We start from the raw sequence: 14,754 nt of genomic DNA, 5'->3' as shown, positions 1-14,754 counted from the left end.
GAGCCATAGAAAAGAGCCTTAGACGTCAACCCATGCAGAACAGTACAACATTGTTGTCCTCTATATGGCATGTTTGTCTGAGAAGCGAAGAGGAATGAAAAGCATGATGTACTGTCTCACGTGGTTATTGAGCAAATCAAGGACAGGTCCATGGAAAAATGAAACAGTAGCTGAAAATGTGATCTGACTTGAAAAGATGTGTAAATTGCTCATGGAAAAGCACTGTGATTGGTGTTTACTTTTTGGCGACCTCTAAAGTGTAGCTGTGCAGTGTGCCAGTGGTGTAGTGGTATCATGCAAGATTCCCATTCTTGTGAACCGGGTTTGATTCCCGGCTGGCGCACAGACAAGGAATGTAGAGAGTTCTTTTCTTTCTCCGAACGTCACGCTCTTATGCGCTGAGCTCTTGCCAACATGGTTATGTGCAAAAGAAGCATGGCTTCAGCATATATTTGAAAACTAGTCTATAGTCGAGAAGACCTTCAAAGTCTGCACTATGCAAAGCAAAACTGGCCCAGTGGCCTAATGGATAAGGCATCAGCCTTCTGAGTTGAGGATTGTGGGTTCGAGTCCCATCTAGGCAGTGATGTCAGTAACGCGTTACTTAGTAACGCTTTACTCTAATCTTACCACTTTTTTCGGTAACGAGTAATATAACGCGCTACTATTTCCGGTCCAGTAATCAGATTAAAGTTACTTATCCAAATAACTGTGCGTTACTATTTATATTTTCCCTAGTAAAATATATATTTTTGCTTTCTTCTTGGCTCAGTTCTACTTTTGCGTCTGACCGTAGCGCTCGACTCCGCACGCTGCGCGCGACCCTGTGAGAGCGCGAGCACGTTTTACAAGTCATTCTTTGCTGTGTCCTCCCGTAACGATATGTGGTAGTATAAAGAAACACCCCTCAAAAACAAGGGAAGGAACATTTACCTGATGAATTTTAATGTTGCTTTGTGTTCCACGTTTGAAAAGTGCTGGAATTTTGACTAACGTCGCCTACTTTAAAATGCTTGAAATTGTAATGGTATTTCGTTTCACAAGCTGTCTGACTGAACAGGGGTGGGTTTCCCGAAACGTTCGTAGCTTCATACGAGGTTACGAAGTACTTGGCGCTACGAACGTTTCAGGAAACCCACCCCAGTTCGCTTGTATTACGTTTACAAATAAATTTACAAATAATACCGCGCAACTACACAAACGTAATGTCAGGAGATACTGTAGCGACTCATGCTCCTCACGGCGAGTCTTGCCCTTTAAGTGACACTGGGGGGCGGAGCCTGCGCGCGCCAGGGTTGCGTTATCAAAAGTTTCCCTCCTTGGGATTTTTGGATTAAGCAGTTTCTGCCTCGGTTACCGAACCTGCTTCAATACATTGTTACTGTTAAAAATGCACTTCAAATAAAGTGAGTATTGGAAAAATTTATTTTGCTGCTGAATGTAACTACTAAAGTAACTTGTAATCTAACGTGGTTACTTTTAAAATCAAGTAATATGTAACGTAACTAAGTTACTTTTAAAAGGAGTAATCAGTAATCGGATTAATTTCTCAAGGTAACTTAGCCATCACTGCATCTAGGTCATACATTGGAGACTAAACAGTACATTCTCATTCTTTGGCTTGCCTGCAGACTTCCTCTGTCTTCTTTCTTTAGACCCTTTGTAAAGGTAAGTCTGCAAACAAGCTGAGTGTGAAAGCATACAACAATGAGCCATAGAGAAGAACCTTAGACGTCAACCCATGCAGAACAGTACAACATTGCTGACCTCTACATGGCATGTTTGTCTGAGAAGCGAAGAGGAATGAAAAGCATGATGTACTGTCTCATGTGGTTATTGAGCAAATCAAGGACAGGTCCATGGAAAAATGAAACAGTAGCTGAAAATGTGATCTGGCTTGAAAAGATGTGTAAATTGCTCATGGAAAAGCACTGTGATTGGTGTTTACTTTTTGGCGACCTCTAAAGTTTAGCTGCGCAGGGTGCCAGTGGTGTAGTGGTATCATGCAAGATTCCCATTCTTGTGAACCGGGTTCGATTCCCGGCTGGCGCACAGACAAGGAACGTAGAGAGTTCTTTTCTTTCTCCGAACGTCACGCTCTTATGCGCTGAGCTCTTGCCAACATGGTTATGTGCAAAAGAAGCATGGCTTCAGCATATATTTGAAAACTAGTCTATAGTCGAGAAGACCTTCAAAGTCTGCACTATGCAAAGCAAAAGTGTCCCAGTGGCCTAATGGATAAGGCATCAGCCTTCGGAGCTGAGGATTGTGGGTTCGAGTCCCATCTGGGTCATACATTGGAGACTAAACAGTACATTCTCATTCTTTGGCTTGCCTGCAGACTTCCTCTGTCTTCTTTCTTTAGACCCTTTGTAAAGGTAAGTCTGCAAACAAGCTGAGTGTGAAAGCATACAACAATGAGCCATAGAGAAGAACCTTAGACGTCAACCCATGCAGAACAGTACAACATTGCTGACCTCTACATGGCATGTTTGTCTGAGAAGCGAAGAGGAATGAAAAGCATGATGAACTGTCTCACGTGGTTATTGAGCAAATCAAGGACAGGTCCATGGAAAAATGAAACAGTAGCTGAAAATGTGATCTGGCTTGAAAAGATGTGTAAATTGCTCATGGAAAAGCACTGTGATTGGTGTTTACTTTTTGGCGACCTCTAAAGTTTAGCTGCGCAGGGTGCCAGTGGTGTAGTGGTATCATGCAAGATTCCCATTCTTGTGAACCGGGTTCGATTCCCGGCTGGCGCACAGACAAGGAACGTAGAGAGTTCTTTTCTTTCTCCGAACGTCACGCTCTTATGCGCTGAGCTCTTGCCAACATGGTTATGTGCAAAAGAAGCATGGCTTCAGCATATATTTGAAAACTAGTCTATAGTCGAGAAGACCTTCAAAGTCTGCACTATACAAAGCAAAAGTGGCCCAGTGGCCTAATGGACAAGGAATCAGCCTTCATAGCTGAGGATTGTGGGTTCGAGTCCCATCTGGGCCATACATTGGAGACTAAACAGTACATTCTCATTCTTTGGCTTGCCTGCAGACTTCCTCTGTCTTCTTTCTTTAGACCCTTTGTAAAGGTAAGTCTGCAAACAAGCTGAGTGTGAAAGCATACAACAATGAGCCATAGAGAAGAACCTTAGACGTCAACCCATGCAGAACAGTACATCATTGCTGACCTCTACATGGCATGTTTGTCTGAGAAGCGAAGAGGAATGAAAAGCATGATGTACTGTGTCACGTGGTTATTGAGCAAATCAAGGACAGGTCCATGGAAAAATGAAACAGTAGCTGAAAATGTGATCTGGCTTGAAAAGATGTGTAAATTGCTCATGGAAAAGCACTGTGATTGGTGTTTACTTTTTGGCGACCTCTAAAGTATAGCTGTGCAGTGTGCCAGTGGTGTAGTGGTATCATGCAAGATTCCCATTCTTGTGAACCGGGTTCGATTCCCGGCTGGCGCACAGACAAGGAATGTAGAGAGTTCTTTTCTTTCTCCCAACGTCACGCTCTTATGCGCTGAGCTCTTGCCAACATGGTTATGTGCAAAAGAAGCATGGCTTCAGCATATATTTGAAAACTAGTCTATAGTCGAGAAGACCTTCAAAGTCTGCACTATGCAAAGAAAAAGTGGCCCAGTGGCCTAATGGATAAGGCATCAGCCTTCGGAGCTGAGGTTTGTGGGTTCGAGTCCCATCTGGGTCATACATTGGAGACTAAACAGTACATTCTCATTCTTTGGCTTGCATGCAGACTTCCTCTGTCTTCTTTATTAAGACCCTTTGTAAAGGTAAGTCTGCTAACAAGCTGAGTGTGAAAGCATACAACAATGAGCCATAGAGAAGAGCCTTAGACGTCAACCCATGCAGAACAGTACAACATTGTTGTCCTCTACATGGCATGTTTGTCTGAGAAGCGAAGAGGAATGAAAAGCATGATGTACTGTCTCACCTGGTTATTGAGCAAATCAAGGACAGGTCCATGGAAAAATGAAACAGTAGCTGAAAATGTGATCTGGCTTGAAAAGATGTGTAAATTGCTCATGGAAAAGCACTGTGATTGGTGTTTACTTTTTGGCGACCTCTAAAGTGTAGCTGCGCAGGGTGCCAGTGGTATAGTGGTATCATGCAAGATTCCTATTCTTGTGAACCGGGTTCGATTCCCGGCTGGCGCACAGACAAGGAATGTAGAGAGTTCTTTTCTTTCTCCCAACGTCACGCTCTTATGCGCTGAGCTCTTGCCAACATGGTTATGTGCAAAAGAAGCATGGCTTCAGCATATATTTGAAAACTAGTCTATATTCGAGAAGACCTTCAAAGTCTGCACTATGCAAAGCAAAAGTGGCCCAGTGGCCTAATGGATAAGGCATCAGCCTTCGGAGCTGAGGATTGTGGGTTCGAGTCCCATCTGGGTCATACATTGGAGACTAAACAGTACATTCTCATTCTTTGGCTTGCCTGCAGACTTCCTCTGTCTTCTTTCTTTAGACCCTTTGTAAAGGTAAGTCTGCAAACAAGCTGAGTGTGAAAGCATACAACAATGAGCCATAGAGAAGAACCTTAGACGTCAACCCATGCAGAACAGTACAACATTGCTGACCTCTACATGGCATGTTTGTCTGAGAAGCTAAGAGGAATGAAAAGCATGATGTACTGTCTCACGTGGTTATTGAGCAAATCAAGGACAGGTCCATGGAAAAATGAAACAGTAGCTGAAAATGTGATCTGGCTTGAAAAGATGTGTAAATTGCTCATGGAAAAGCACTGTGATTGGTGTTTACTTTTTGGCGACCTCTAAAGTTTAGCTGCGCAGGGTGCCAGTGGTGTAGTGGTATCATGCAAGATTCCCATTCTTGTGAACCGGGTTCGATTCCCGGCTGGCGCACAGACAAGGAACGTAGAGAGTTCTTTTCTTTCTCCGAACGTCACGCTCTTATGCGCTGAGCTCTTGCCAACATGGTTATGTGCAAAAGAAGCATGGCTTCAGCATATATTTGAAAACTAGTCTATAGTCGAGAAGACCTTCAAAGTCTGCACTATGCAAAGCAAAAGTGGCCCAGTGGCCTAATGGATAAGGCATCAGCCTTCGGAGCTGAGGATTGTGGGTTCGAGTCCCATCTGGGTCATACATTGGAGACTAAAGAGTACATTCTCATTCTTTGGCTTGCCTGCAGACTTCCTCTGTCTTCTTTCTTTAGACCCTTTGTAAAGGTAAGTCTGCAAACAAGCTGAGTGTGAAAGCATACAACAATGAGCCATAGAGAAGAACCTTAGACGTCAACCCATGCAGAACAGTACAACATTGCTGACCTCTACATGGCATGTTTGTCTGAGAAGCGAAGAGGAATGAAAAGCATGATGAACTGTCTCACGTGGTTATTGAGCAAATCAAGGACAGGTCCATGGAAAAATGAAACAGTAGCTGAAAATGTGATCTGGCTTGAAAAGATGTGTAAATTGCTCATGGAAAAGCACTGTGATTGGTGTTTACTTTTTGGCGACCTCTAAAGTTTAGCTGCGCAGGGTGCCAGTGGTGTAGTGGTATCATGCAAGATTCCCATTCTTGTGAACCGGGTTCGATTCCCGGCTGGCGCACAGACAAGGAATGTAGAGAGTTCTTTTCTTTCTCCCAACGTCACGCTCTTATGCGCTGAGCTCTTGCCAACATGGTTATGTGCAAAAGAAGCATGGCTTCAGCATATATTTGAAAACTAGTCTATAGTCGAGAAGACCTTCAAAGTCTGCACTATGCAAAGAAAAAGTGGCCCAGTGGCCTAATGGATAAGGCATCAGCCTTCGGAGCTGAGGTTTGTGGGTTCGAGTCCCATCTGGGTCATACATTGGAGACTTAACAGTACATTCTCATTCTTTGGCTTGCATGCAGACTTCCTCTGTCTTCTTTATTAAGACCCTTTGTAAAGGTAAGTCTGCTAACAAGCTGAGTGTGAAAGCATACAACAATGAGCCATAGAGAAGAGCCTTAGACGTCAACCCATGCAGAACAGTACAACATTGTTGTCCTCTACATGGCATGTTTGTCTGAGAAGCGAAGAGGAATGAAAAGCATGATGTACTGTCTCACCTGGTTATTGAGCAAATCAAGGACAGGTCCATGGAAAAATGAAACAGTAGCTGAAAATGTGATCTGGCTTGAAAAGATGTGTAAATTGCTCATGGAAAAGCACTGTGATTGGTGTTTACTTTTTGGCGACCTCTAAAGTGTAGCTGCGCAGGGTGCCAGTGGTATAGTGGTATCATGCAAGATTCCTATTCTTGTGAACCGGGTTCGATTCCCGGCTGGCGCACAGACAAGGAATGTAGAGAGTTCTTTTCTTTCTCCCAACGTCACGCTCTTATGCGCTGAGCTCTTGCCAACATGGTTATGTGCAAAAGAAGCATGGCTTCAGCATATATTTGAAAACTAGTCTATATTCGAGAAGACCTTCAAAGTCTGCACTATGCAAAGCAAAAGTGGCCCAGTGGCCTAATGGATAAGGCATCAGCCTTCGGAGCTGAGGATTGTGGGTTCGAGTCCCATCTGGGTCATACATTGGAGACTAAACAGTACATTCTCATTCTTTGGCTTGCCTGCAGACTTCCTCTGTCTTCTTTCTTTAGACCCTTTGTAAAGGTAAGTCTGCAAACAAGCTGAGTGTGAAAGCATACAACAATGAGCCATAGAGAAGAGCCTTAGACGTCAACCCATGCAGAACAGTACAACATTGTTGTCCTCTATATGGCATGTTTGTCTGAGAAGCGAAGAGGAATGAAAAGCATGATGTACTGTCTCACCTGGTTATTGAGCAAATCAAGGACAGGTCCATGGAAAAATGAAACAGTAGCTGAAAATGTGATCTGGCTTGAAAAGATGTGTAAATTGCTCATGGAAAAGCACTGTGATTGGTGTTTACTTTTTGGCGACCTCTAAAGTGTAGCTGCGCAGGGTGCCAGTGGTATAGTGGTATCATGCAAGATTCCTATTCTTGTGAACCGGGTTCGATTCCCGGCTGGCGCACAGACAAGGAATGTAGAGAGTTCTTTTCTTTCTCCCAACGTCACGCTCTTATGCGCTGAGCTCTTGCCAACATGGTTATGTGCAAAAGAAGCATGGCTTCAGCATATATTTGAAAACTAGTCTATATTCGAGAAGACCTTCAAAGTCTGCACTATGCAAAGCAAAAGTGGCCCAGTGGCCTAATGGATAAGGCATCAGCCTTCGGAGCTGAGGATTGTGGGTTCGAGTCCCATCTGGGTCATACATTGGAGACTAAACAGTACATTCTCATTCTTTGGCTTGCCTGCAGACTTCCTCTGTCTTCTTTCTTTAGACCCTTTGTAAAGGTAAGTCTGCAAACAAGCTGAGTGTGAAAGCATACAACAATGAGCCATAGAGAAGAACCTTAGACGTCAACCCATGCAGAACAGTACAACATTGCTGACCTCTACATGGCATGTTTGTCTGAGAAGCTAAGAGGAATGAAAAGCATGATGTACTGTCTCACGTGGTTATTGAGCAAATCAAGGACAGGTCCATGGAAAAATGAAACAGTAGCTGAAAATGTGATCTGGCTTGAAAAGATGTGTAAATTGCTCATGGAAAAGCACTGTGATTGGTGTTTACTTTTTGGCGACCTCTAAAGTTTAGCTGCGCAGGGTGCCAGTGGTGTAGTGGTATCATGCAAGATTCCCATTCTTGTGAACCGGGTTCGATTCCCGGCTGGCGCACAGACAAGGAACGTAGAGAGTTCTTTTCTTTCTCCGAACGTCACGCTCTTATGCGCTGAGCTCTTGCCAACATGGTTATGTGCAAAAGAAGCATGGCTTCAGCATATATTTGAAAACTAGTCTATAGTCGAGAAGACCTTCAAAGTCTGCACTATGCAAAGCAAAAGTGGCCCAGTGGCCTAATGGATAAGGCATCAGCCTTCGGAGCTGAGGATTGTGGGTTCGAGTCCCATCTGGGTCATACATTGGAGACTAAAGAGTACATTCTCATTCTTTGGCTTGCCTGCAGACTTCCTCTGTCTTCTTTCTTTAGACCCTTTGTAAAGGTAAGTCTGCAAACAAGCTGAGTGTGAAAGCATACAACAATGAGCCATAGAGAAGAACCTTAGACGTCAACCCATGCAGAACAGTACAACATTGCTGACCTCTACATGGCATGTTTGTCTGAGAAGCGAAGAGGAATGAAAAGCATGATGAACTGTCTCACGTGGTTATTGAGCAAATCAAGGACAGGTCCATGGAAAAATGAAACAGTAGCTGAAAATGTGATCTGGCTTGAAAAGATGTGTAAATTGCTCATGGAAAAGCACTGTGATTGGTGTTTACTTTTTGGCGACCTCTAAAGTTTAGCTGCGCAGGGTGCCAGTGGTGTAGTGGTATCATGCAAGATTCCCATTCTTGTGAACCGGGTTCGATTCCCGGCTGGCGCACAGACAAGGAATGTAGAGAGTTCTTTTCTTTCTCCCAACGTCACGCTCTTATGCGCTGAGCTCTTGCCAACATGGTTATGTGCAAAAGAAGCATGGCTTCAGCATATATTTGAAAACTAGTCTATAGTTGAGAAGACCTTCAAAGTCTGCACTATGCAAAGAAAAAGTGGCCCAGTGGCCTAATGGATAAGGCATCAGCCTTCGGAGCTGAGGTTTGTGGGTTCGAGTCCCATCTGGGTCATACATTGGAGACTTAACAGTACATTCTCATTCTTTGGCTTGCATGCAGACTTCCTCTGTCTTCTTTATTAAGACCCTTTGTAAAGGTAAGTCTGCTAACAAGCTGAGTGTGAAAGCATACAACAATGAGCCATAGAGAAGAGCCTTAGACGTCAACCCATGCAGAACAGTACAACATTGTTGTCCTCTACATGGCATGTTTGTCTGAGAAGCGAAGAGGAATGAAAAGCATGATGTACTGTCTCACCTGGTTATTGAGCAAATCAAGGACAGGTCCATGGAAAAATGAAACAGTAGCTGAAAATGTGATCTGGCTTGAAAAGATGTGTAAATTGCTCATGGAAAAGCACTGTGATTGGTGTTTACTTTTTGGCGACCTCTAAAGTGTAGCTGCGCAGGGTGCCAGTGGTATAGTGGTATCATGCAAGATTCCTATTCTTGTGAACCGGGTTCGATTCCCGGCTGGCGCACAGACAAGGAATGTAGAGAGTTCTTTTCTTTCTCCCAACGTCACGCTCTTATGCGCTGAGCTCTTGCCAACATGGTTATGTGCAAAAGAAGCATGGCTTCAGCATATATTTGAAAACTAGTCTATATTCGAGAAGACCTTCAAAGTCTGCACTATGCAAAGCAAAAGTGGCCCAGTGGCCTAATGGATAAGGCATCAGCCTTCGGAGCTGAGGATTGTGGGTTCGAGTCCCATCTGGGTCATACATTGGAGACTAAACAGTACATTCTCATTCTTTGGCTTGCCTGCAGACTTCCTCTGTCTTCTTTCTTTAGACCCTTTGTAAAGGTAAGTCTGCAAACAAGCTGAGTGTGAAAGCATACAACAATGAGCCATAGAGAAGAGCCTTAGACGTCAACCCATGCAGAACAGTACAACATTGTTGTCCTCTATATGGCATGTTTGTCTGAGAAGCGAAGAGGAATGAAAAGCATGATGTACTGTCTCACGTGGTTATTGAGCAAATCAAGGACAGGTCCATGGAAAAATGAAACAGTAGCTGAAAATGTGATCTGGCTTGAAAAGATGTGTAAATTGCTCATGGAAAAGCACTGTGATTGGTGTTTACTTTTTGGCGACCTCTAAAGTGTAGCTGCGCAGGGTGCCAGTGGTGTAGTGGTATCATGCAAGATACCCATTCTTGTGAACCGCGTTCGATTCCCGGCTGGCGCACAGACAAGGAATGTAGAGAGTTCTTTTCTTTCTCCGAACGTCACGCTCTTATGCGCTGAGCTCTTGCCAACATGGTTATGTGCAAAAGAAGCATGGCTTCAGCATACATTTGAAAACTAGTCTATAGTCGAGAAGACCTTCAAAGTCTGCACTATGTAAAGCAAAAGTGGCCCAGTGGCCTAATGGATAAGGCATCAGCCTTCGGAGCTGAGGATTGTGGGTTCGAGTCCCATCTGGGTCATACATTGGAGACTAAACAGTACATTCTCATTCTTTGGCTTGCATGCAGACTTCCTCTGTCTTCTTTATTAAGACCCTTTGTAAAGGTAAGTCTGCTAACAAGCTGAGTGTGAAAGCATACAACAATGAGCCGTAGAGAAGAGCCTTAGATGTCAACCCATGCAGAACAGTACAACATTGTTGTCCTCTACATGGCATGTTTGTCTGAGAAGCGAAGAGGAATGAAAAGCATGATGTACTGTCTCACGTGGTTATTGAGCAAATCAAGGACAGGTCCATGGAAAAATGAAACAGTAGCTGAAAATGTGATCTGGCTTGAAAAGATGTGTAAATTGCTCATGGAAAAGCACTGTGATTGGTGTTTACTTTTTGGCGACCTCTAAAGTGTAGCTGCGCAGGGTGCCAGTGGTGTAGTGGTATCATGCAAGATTCCCATTCTTGTGAACCGGGTTCGATTCCCGGCTGGCGCACAGACAAGGAATGTAGAGAGTTCTTTTCTTTCTCCGAACGTCACGCTCTTATGCGCTGAGCTCTTGCCAACATGGTTATGTGCAAAAGAAGCATGGCTTCAGCATATATTTGAAAACTAGTCTATAGTCGAGAAGACCTTCAAAGTCTGCACTATGCAAAGCAAAAGTGGCCCAGTGGCCTAATGGATAAGGCATCAGCCTTCGGAGCTGAGGATTGTGGGTTCGAGTCCCATCTGGGTCATATATTGGAGACTAAACAGTACATTCTCATTCATTGGCTTGCCTGCAGACTTCCTCTGTCTTCTTTATTAAGACCCTTTGTAAAGGTAAGTCTGCAAACAAGCTGAGTGTGAAAGCATACAACAATGAGCCATAGAGAAGAGCCTTAGACGTCAACCCATGCAGAACAGTACAACATTGTTGTCCTCTATATGGCATGTTTGTCTGAGAAGCGAAGAGGAATGAAAAGCATGATGTACTGTCTCACGTGGTTATTGAGCAAATCAAGGACAGGTCCATGGAAAAATGAAACAGTAGCTGAAAATGTGATCTGGCTTGAAAAGATGTGTAAATTGCTCATGGAAAAGCACTGTGATTGGTGTTTACTTTTTGGCGACCTCTAAAGTGTAGCTGCGCAGGGTGCCAGTGGTGTAGTGGTATCATGCAAGATACCCATTCTTGTGAACCGCGTTCGATTCCCGGCTGGCGCACAGACAAGGAATGTAGAGAGTTCTTTTCTTTCTCCGAACGTCACGCTCTTATGCGCTGAGCTCTTGCCAACATGGTTATGTGCAAAAGAAGCATGGCTTCAGCATATATTTGAAAACTAGTCTATAGTCGAGAAGACCTTCAAAGTCTGCACTATGCAAAGCAAAAGTGGCCCAGTGGCCTAATGGATAAGGCATCAGCCTTCGGAGCTGAGGATTGTGGGTTCGAGTCCCATCTGGGTCATACATTGGAGACTAAACAGTACATTCTCATTCTTTGGCTTGCATGCAGACTTCCTCTGTCTTCTTTATTAAGACCCTTTGTAAAGGTAAGTCTGCTAACAAGCTGAGTGTGAAAGCATACAACAATGAGCCGTAGAGAAGAGCCTTAGATGTCAACCCATGCAGAACAGTACAACATTGTTGTCCTCTACATGGCATGTTTGTCTGAGAAGCGAAGAGGAATGAAAAGCATGATGTACTGTCTCACGTGGTTATTGAGCAAATCAAGGACAGGTCCATGGAAAAATGAAACAGTAGCTGAAAATGTGATCTGGCTTGAAAAGATGTGTAAATTGCTCATGGAAAAGCACTGTGATTGGTGTTTACTTTTTGGCGACCTCTAAAGTGTAGCTGCGCAGGGTGCCAGTGGTGTAGTGGTATCATGCAAGATTCCCATTCTTGTGAACCGGGTTCGATTCCTGGCTGGCGCACAGACAAGGAATGTAGAGAGTTCTTTTCTTTCTCCGAACGTCACGCTCTTATGCGCTGAGCTCTTGCCAACATGGTTATGTGCAAAAGAAGCATGGCTTCAGCATATATTTGAAAACTAGTCTATAGTCGAGAAGACCTTCAAAGTCTGCACTATGCAAAGCAAAAGTGGCCCAGTGGCCTAATGGATAAGGCATCAGCCTTCGGAGCTGAGGATTGTGGGTTCGAGTCCCATCTGGGTCATATATTGGAGACTAAACAGTACATTCTCATTCATTGGCTTGCCTGCAGACTTCCTCTGTCTTCTTTATTAAGACCCTTTGTAAAGGTAAGTCTGCAAACAAGCTGAGTGTGAAAGCATACAACAATGAGCCATAGAGAAGAGCCTTAGACGTCAACCCATGCAGAACAGTACAACATTGTTGTCCTCTATATGGCATGTTTGTCTGAGAAGCGAAGAGGAATGAAAAGCATGATGTACTGTCTCACGTGGTTATTGAGCAAATCAAGGACAGGTCCATGGAAAAATGAAACAGTAGCTGAAAATGTGATCTGGCTTGAAAAGATGTGTAAATTGCTCATGGAAAAGCACTGTGATTGGTGTTTACTTTTTGGCGACCTCTAAAGTGTAGCTGCGCAGGGTGCCAGTGGTGTAGTGGTATCATGCAAGATACCCATTCTTGTGAACCGCGTTCGATTCCCGGCTGGCGCACAGACAAGGAATGTAGAGAGTTCTTTTCTTTCTCCGAACGTCACGCTCTTATGCGCTGAGCTCTTGCCAACATGGTTATGTGCAAAAGAAGCATGGCTTCAGCATATATTTGAAAACTAGTCTATAGTCGAGAAGACCTTCAAAGTCTGCACTATGCAAAGCAAAAATGGCCCAGTGGCCTAATGGATAAGGCATCAGCCTTCGGAGCTGAGGATTGTGGGTTCGAGTCCCATCTGGGTCATATATTGGAGACTAAACAGTACATTCTCATTCATTGGCTTGCCTGCAGACTTCCTCTGTCTTCTTTATTAAGACCCTTTGTAAAGGTAAGTCTGCAAACAAGCTGAGTGTGAAAGCATACAACAATGAGCCATAGAGAAGAGCCTTAGACGTCAACCCATGCAGAACAGTACAACATTGTTGTCCTCTATATGGCATGTTTGTCTGAGAAGCGAAGAGGAATGAAAAGCATGATGTACTGTCTCACGTGGTTATTGAGCAAATCAAGGACAGGTCCATGGAAAAATGAAACAGTAGCTGAAAATGTGATCTGGCTTGAAAAGATGTGTAAATTGCTCATGGAAAAGCACTGTGATTGGTGTTTACTTTTTGGCGACCTCTAAAGTGTAGCTGCGCAGGGTGCCAGTGGTGTAGTGGTATCATGCAAGATACCCATTCTTGTGAACCGCGTTCGATTCCCGGCTGGCGCACAGACAAGGAATGTAGAGAGTTCTTTTCTTTCTCCGAACGTCACGCTCTTATGCGCTGAGCTCTTGCCAACATGGTTATGTGCAAAAGAAGCATGGCTTCAGCATATATTTGAAAACTAGTCTATAGTCGAGAAGACCTTCAAAGTCTGCACTATGCAAAGCAAAAGTGGCCCAGTGGCCTAATGGATAAGGCATCAGCCTTCGGAGCTGAGGATTGTGGGTTCGAGTCCCATCTGGGTCATACATTGGAGACTAAACAGTACATTCTCATTCTTTGGCTTGCATGCAGACTTCCTCTGTCTTCTTTATTAAGACCCTTTGTAAAGGTAAGTCTGCTAACAAGCTGAGTGTGAAAGCATACAACAATGAGCCGTAGAGAAGAGCCTTAGATGTCAACCCATGCAGAACAGTACAACATTGTTGTCCTCTACATGGCATGTTTGTCTGAGAAGCGAAGAGGAATGAAAAGCATGATGTACTGTCTCACGTGGTTATTGAGCAAATCAAGGACAGGTCCATGGAAAAATGAAACAGTAGCTGAAAATGTGATCTGGCTTGAAAAGATGTGTAAATTGCTCATGGAAAAGCACTGTGATTGGTGTTTACTTTTTGGCGACCTCTAAAGTTTAGCTGCGCAGGGTGCCAGTGGTGTAGTGGTATCATGCAAGATTCCCATTCTTGTGAACCGGGTTCGATTCCCGGCTGGCGCACAGACAAGGAACGTAGAGAGTTCTTTTCTTTCTCCGAACGTCACGCTCTTATGCGCTGAGCTCTTGCCAACATGGTTATGTGCAAAAGAAGCATGGCTTCAGCATATATTTGAAAACTAGTCTATAGTCGAGAAGACCTTCAAAGTCTGCACTATACAAAGCAAAAGTGGCCCAGTGGCCTAATGGACAAGGCATCAGCCTTCGGAGCTGAGGTTTGTGGGTTCGAGTCCCATCTGGGTCATACATTGGAGACTTAACAGTACATTCTCATTCTTTGGCTTGCATGCAGACTTCCTCTGTCTTCTTTATTAAGACCCTTTGTAAAGGTAAGTCTGCTAACAAGCTGAGTGTGAAAGCATACAACAATGAGCCATAGAGAAGAGCCTTAGACGTCAACCCATGCAGAACAGTACAACATTGTTGTCCTCTACATGGCATGTTTGTCTGAGAAGCGAAGAGGAATGAAAAGCATGATGTACTGTCTCACCTGGTTATTGAGCAAATCAAGGACAGGTCCATGGAAAAATGAAACAGTAGCTGAAAATGTGATCTGGCTTGAAAAGATGTGTAAATTGCTCATGGAAAAGCACTGTGATTGGTGTTTACTTTTTGGCGACCTCTAAAGTGTAGCT

At 44.0% G+C, this 14,754-nt stretch overlaps 32 non-coding genes across 32 annotated transcripts; all 32 read left to right on the top strand.

The window, feature by feature from the left end:
* Positions 1 to 272: 272 nt before the first annotated feature.
* On the top strand, positions 273 to 343 carry trnag-ccc (transfer RNA glycine (anticodon CCC)). Its single transcript has one exon. It is a non-coding gene; the product is annotated as a tRNA-Gly (tRNA).
* Positions 344 to 1,981: 1,638 nt separating this feature from the next.
* trnag-ccc (transfer RNA glycine (anticodon CCC)) lies at positions 1,982 to 2,052 on the top strand. Its single transcript has one exon. It is a non-coding gene; the product is annotated as a tRNA-Gly (tRNA).
* A 168-nt stretch (positions 2,053 to 2,220) lies between these two features.
* Positions 2,221 to 2,293, top strand: trnar-ucg (transfer RNA arginine (anticodon UCG)). Its single transcript has one exon. It is a non-coding gene; the product is annotated as a tRNA-Arg (tRNA).
* A 398-nt stretch (positions 2,294 to 2,691) lies between these two features.
* On the top strand, positions 2,692 to 2,762 carry trnag-ccc (transfer RNA glycine (anticodon CCC)). The gene has a single exon. It is a non-coding gene; the product is annotated as a tRNA-Gly (tRNA).
* A 639-nt stretch (positions 2,763 to 3,401) lies between these two features.
* Positions 3,402 to 3,472, top strand: trnag-ccc (transfer RNA glycine (anticodon CCC)). The gene has a single exon. It is a non-coding gene; the product is annotated as a tRNA-Gly (tRNA).
* Positions 3,473 to 3,640: 168 nt separating this feature from the next.
* Positions 3,641 to 3,713, top strand: trnar-ucg (transfer RNA arginine (anticodon UCG)). The gene has a single exon. It is a non-coding gene; the product is annotated as a tRNA-Arg (tRNA).
* Positions 3,714 to 4,111: 398 nt separating this feature from the next.
* trnar-ccu (transfer RNA arginine (anticodon CCU)) lies at positions 4,112 to 4,182 on the top strand. Its single transcript has one exon. It is a non-coding gene; the product is annotated as a tRNA-Arg (tRNA).
* A 168-nt stretch (positions 4,183 to 4,350) lies between these two features.
* Positions 4,351 to 4,423, top strand: trnar-ucg (transfer RNA arginine (anticodon UCG)). Its single transcript has one exon. It is a non-coding gene; the product is annotated as a tRNA-Arg (tRNA).
* A 398-nt stretch (positions 4,424 to 4,821) lies between these two features.
* trnag-ccc (transfer RNA glycine (anticodon CCC)) lies at positions 4,822 to 4,892 on the top strand. Its single transcript has one exon. It is a non-coding gene; the product is annotated as a tRNA-Gly (tRNA).
* A 168-nt stretch (positions 4,893 to 5,060) lies between these two features.
* trnar-ucg (transfer RNA arginine (anticodon UCG)) lies at positions 5,061 to 5,133 on the top strand. The gene has a single exon. It is a non-coding gene; the product is annotated as a tRNA-Arg (tRNA).
* Positions 5,134 to 5,531: 398 nt separating this feature from the next.
* Positions 5,532 to 5,602, top strand: trnag-ccc (transfer RNA glycine (anticodon CCC)). The gene has a single exon. It is a non-coding gene; the product is annotated as a tRNA-Gly (tRNA).
* Positions 5,603 to 5,770: 168 nt separating this feature from the next.
* Positions 5,771 to 5,843, top strand: trnar-ucg (transfer RNA arginine (anticodon UCG)). Its single transcript has one exon. It is a non-coding gene; the product is annotated as a tRNA-Arg (tRNA).
* Positions 5,844 to 6,241: 398 nt separating this feature from the next.
* trnar-ccu (transfer RNA arginine (anticodon CCU)) lies at positions 6,242 to 6,312 on the top strand. The gene has a single exon. It is a non-coding gene; the product is annotated as a tRNA-Arg (tRNA).
* A 168-nt stretch (positions 6,313 to 6,480) lies between these two features.
* Positions 6,481 to 6,553, top strand: trnar-ucg (transfer RNA arginine (anticodon UCG)). Its single transcript has one exon. It is a non-coding gene; the product is annotated as a tRNA-Arg (tRNA).
* A 398-nt stretch (positions 6,554 to 6,951) lies between these two features.
* Positions 6,952 to 7,022, top strand: trnar-ccu (transfer RNA arginine (anticodon CCU)). Its single transcript has one exon. It is a non-coding gene; the product is annotated as a tRNA-Arg (tRNA).
* A 168-nt stretch (positions 7,023 to 7,190) lies between these two features.
* On the top strand, positions 7,191 to 7,263 carry trnar-ucg (transfer RNA arginine (anticodon UCG)). The gene has a single exon. It is a non-coding gene; the product is annotated as a tRNA-Arg (tRNA).
* Positions 7,264 to 7,661: 398 nt separating this feature from the next.
* Positions 7,662 to 7,732, top strand: trnag-ccc (transfer RNA glycine (anticodon CCC)). The gene has a single exon. It is a non-coding gene; the product is annotated as a tRNA-Gly (tRNA).
* Positions 7,733 to 7,900: 168 nt separating this feature from the next.
* Positions 7,901 to 7,973, top strand: trnar-ucg (transfer RNA arginine (anticodon UCG)). The gene has a single exon. It is a non-coding gene; the product is annotated as a tRNA-Arg (tRNA).
* Positions 7,974 to 8,371: 398 nt separating this feature from the next.
* On the top strand, positions 8,372 to 8,442 carry trnag-ccc (transfer RNA glycine (anticodon CCC)). The gene has a single exon. It is a non-coding gene; the product is annotated as a tRNA-Gly (tRNA).
* A 168-nt stretch (positions 8,443 to 8,610) lies between these two features.
* trnar-ucg (transfer RNA arginine (anticodon UCG)) lies at positions 8,611 to 8,683 on the top strand. The gene has a single exon. It is a non-coding gene; the product is annotated as a tRNA-Arg (tRNA).
* A 398-nt stretch (positions 8,684 to 9,081) lies between these two features.
* trnar-ccu (transfer RNA arginine (anticodon CCU)) lies at positions 9,082 to 9,152 on the top strand. The gene has a single exon. It is a non-coding gene; the product is annotated as a tRNA-Arg (tRNA).
* Positions 9,153 to 9,320: 168 nt separating this feature from the next.
* Positions 9,321 to 9,393, top strand: trnar-ucg (transfer RNA arginine (anticodon UCG)). The gene has a single exon. It is a non-coding gene; the product is annotated as a tRNA-Arg (tRNA).
* A 637-nt stretch (positions 9,394 to 10,030) lies between these two features.
* trnar-ucg (transfer RNA arginine (anticodon UCG)) lies at positions 10,031 to 10,103 on the top strand. Its single transcript has one exon. It is a non-coding gene; the product is annotated as a tRNA-Arg (tRNA).
* Positions 10,104 to 10,501: 398 nt separating this feature from the next.
* On the top strand, positions 10,502 to 10,572 carry trnag-ccc (transfer RNA glycine (anticodon CCC)). Its single transcript has one exon. It is a non-coding gene; the product is annotated as a tRNA-Gly (tRNA).
* Positions 10,573 to 10,740: 168 nt separating this feature from the next.
* On the top strand, positions 10,741 to 10,813 carry trnar-ucg (transfer RNA arginine (anticodon UCG)). Its single transcript has one exon. It is a non-coding gene; the product is annotated as a tRNA-Arg (tRNA).
* A 637-nt stretch (positions 10,814 to 11,450) lies between these two features.
* On the top strand, positions 11,451 to 11,523 carry trnar-ucg (transfer RNA arginine (anticodon UCG)). The gene has a single exon. It is a non-coding gene; the product is annotated as a tRNA-Arg (tRNA).
* Positions 11,524 to 11,921: 398 nt separating this feature from the next.
* On the top strand, positions 11,922 to 11,992 carry trnag-ccc (transfer RNA glycine (anticodon CCC)). The gene has a single exon. It is a non-coding gene; the product is annotated as a tRNA-Gly (tRNA).
* A 168-nt stretch (positions 11,993 to 12,160) lies between these two features.
* On the top strand, positions 12,161 to 12,233 carry trnar-ucg (transfer RNA arginine (anticodon UCG)). Its single transcript has one exon. It is a non-coding gene; the product is annotated as a tRNA-Arg (tRNA).
* Positions 12,234 to 12,870: 637 nt separating this feature from the next.
* Positions 12,871 to 12,943, top strand: trnar-ucg (transfer RNA arginine (anticodon UCG)). Its single transcript has one exon. It is a non-coding gene; the product is annotated as a tRNA-Arg (tRNA).
* A 637-nt stretch (positions 12,944 to 13,580) lies between these two features.
* Positions 13,581 to 13,653, top strand: trnar-ucg (transfer RNA arginine (anticodon UCG)). Its single transcript has one exon. It is a non-coding gene; the product is annotated as a tRNA-Arg (tRNA).
* Positions 13,654 to 14,051: 398 nt separating this feature from the next.
* trnag-ccc (transfer RNA glycine (anticodon CCC)) lies at positions 14,052 to 14,122 on the top strand. The gene has a single exon. It is a non-coding gene; the product is annotated as a tRNA-Gly (tRNA).
* Positions 14,123 to 14,290: 168 nt separating this feature from the next.
* Positions 14,291 to 14,363, top strand: trnar-ucg (transfer RNA arginine (anticodon UCG)). The gene has a single exon. It is a non-coding gene; the product is annotated as a tRNA-Arg (tRNA).
* Positions 14,364 to 14,754: the final 391 nt, after the last annotated feature.

Source organism: Brachyhypopomus gauderio, chromosome 7 (assembly GCF_052324685.1).
Source record: "Brachyhypopomus gauderio isolate BG-103 chromosome 7, BGAUD_0.2, whole genome shotgun sequence".
NCBI classification, from domain to species: Eukaryota; Metazoa; Chordata; class Actinopteri; order Gymnotiformes; family Hypopomidae; genus Brachyhypopomus; species Brachyhypopomus gauderio.
This window is presented reverse-complemented; position numbering and strand designations above follow the sequence as displayed.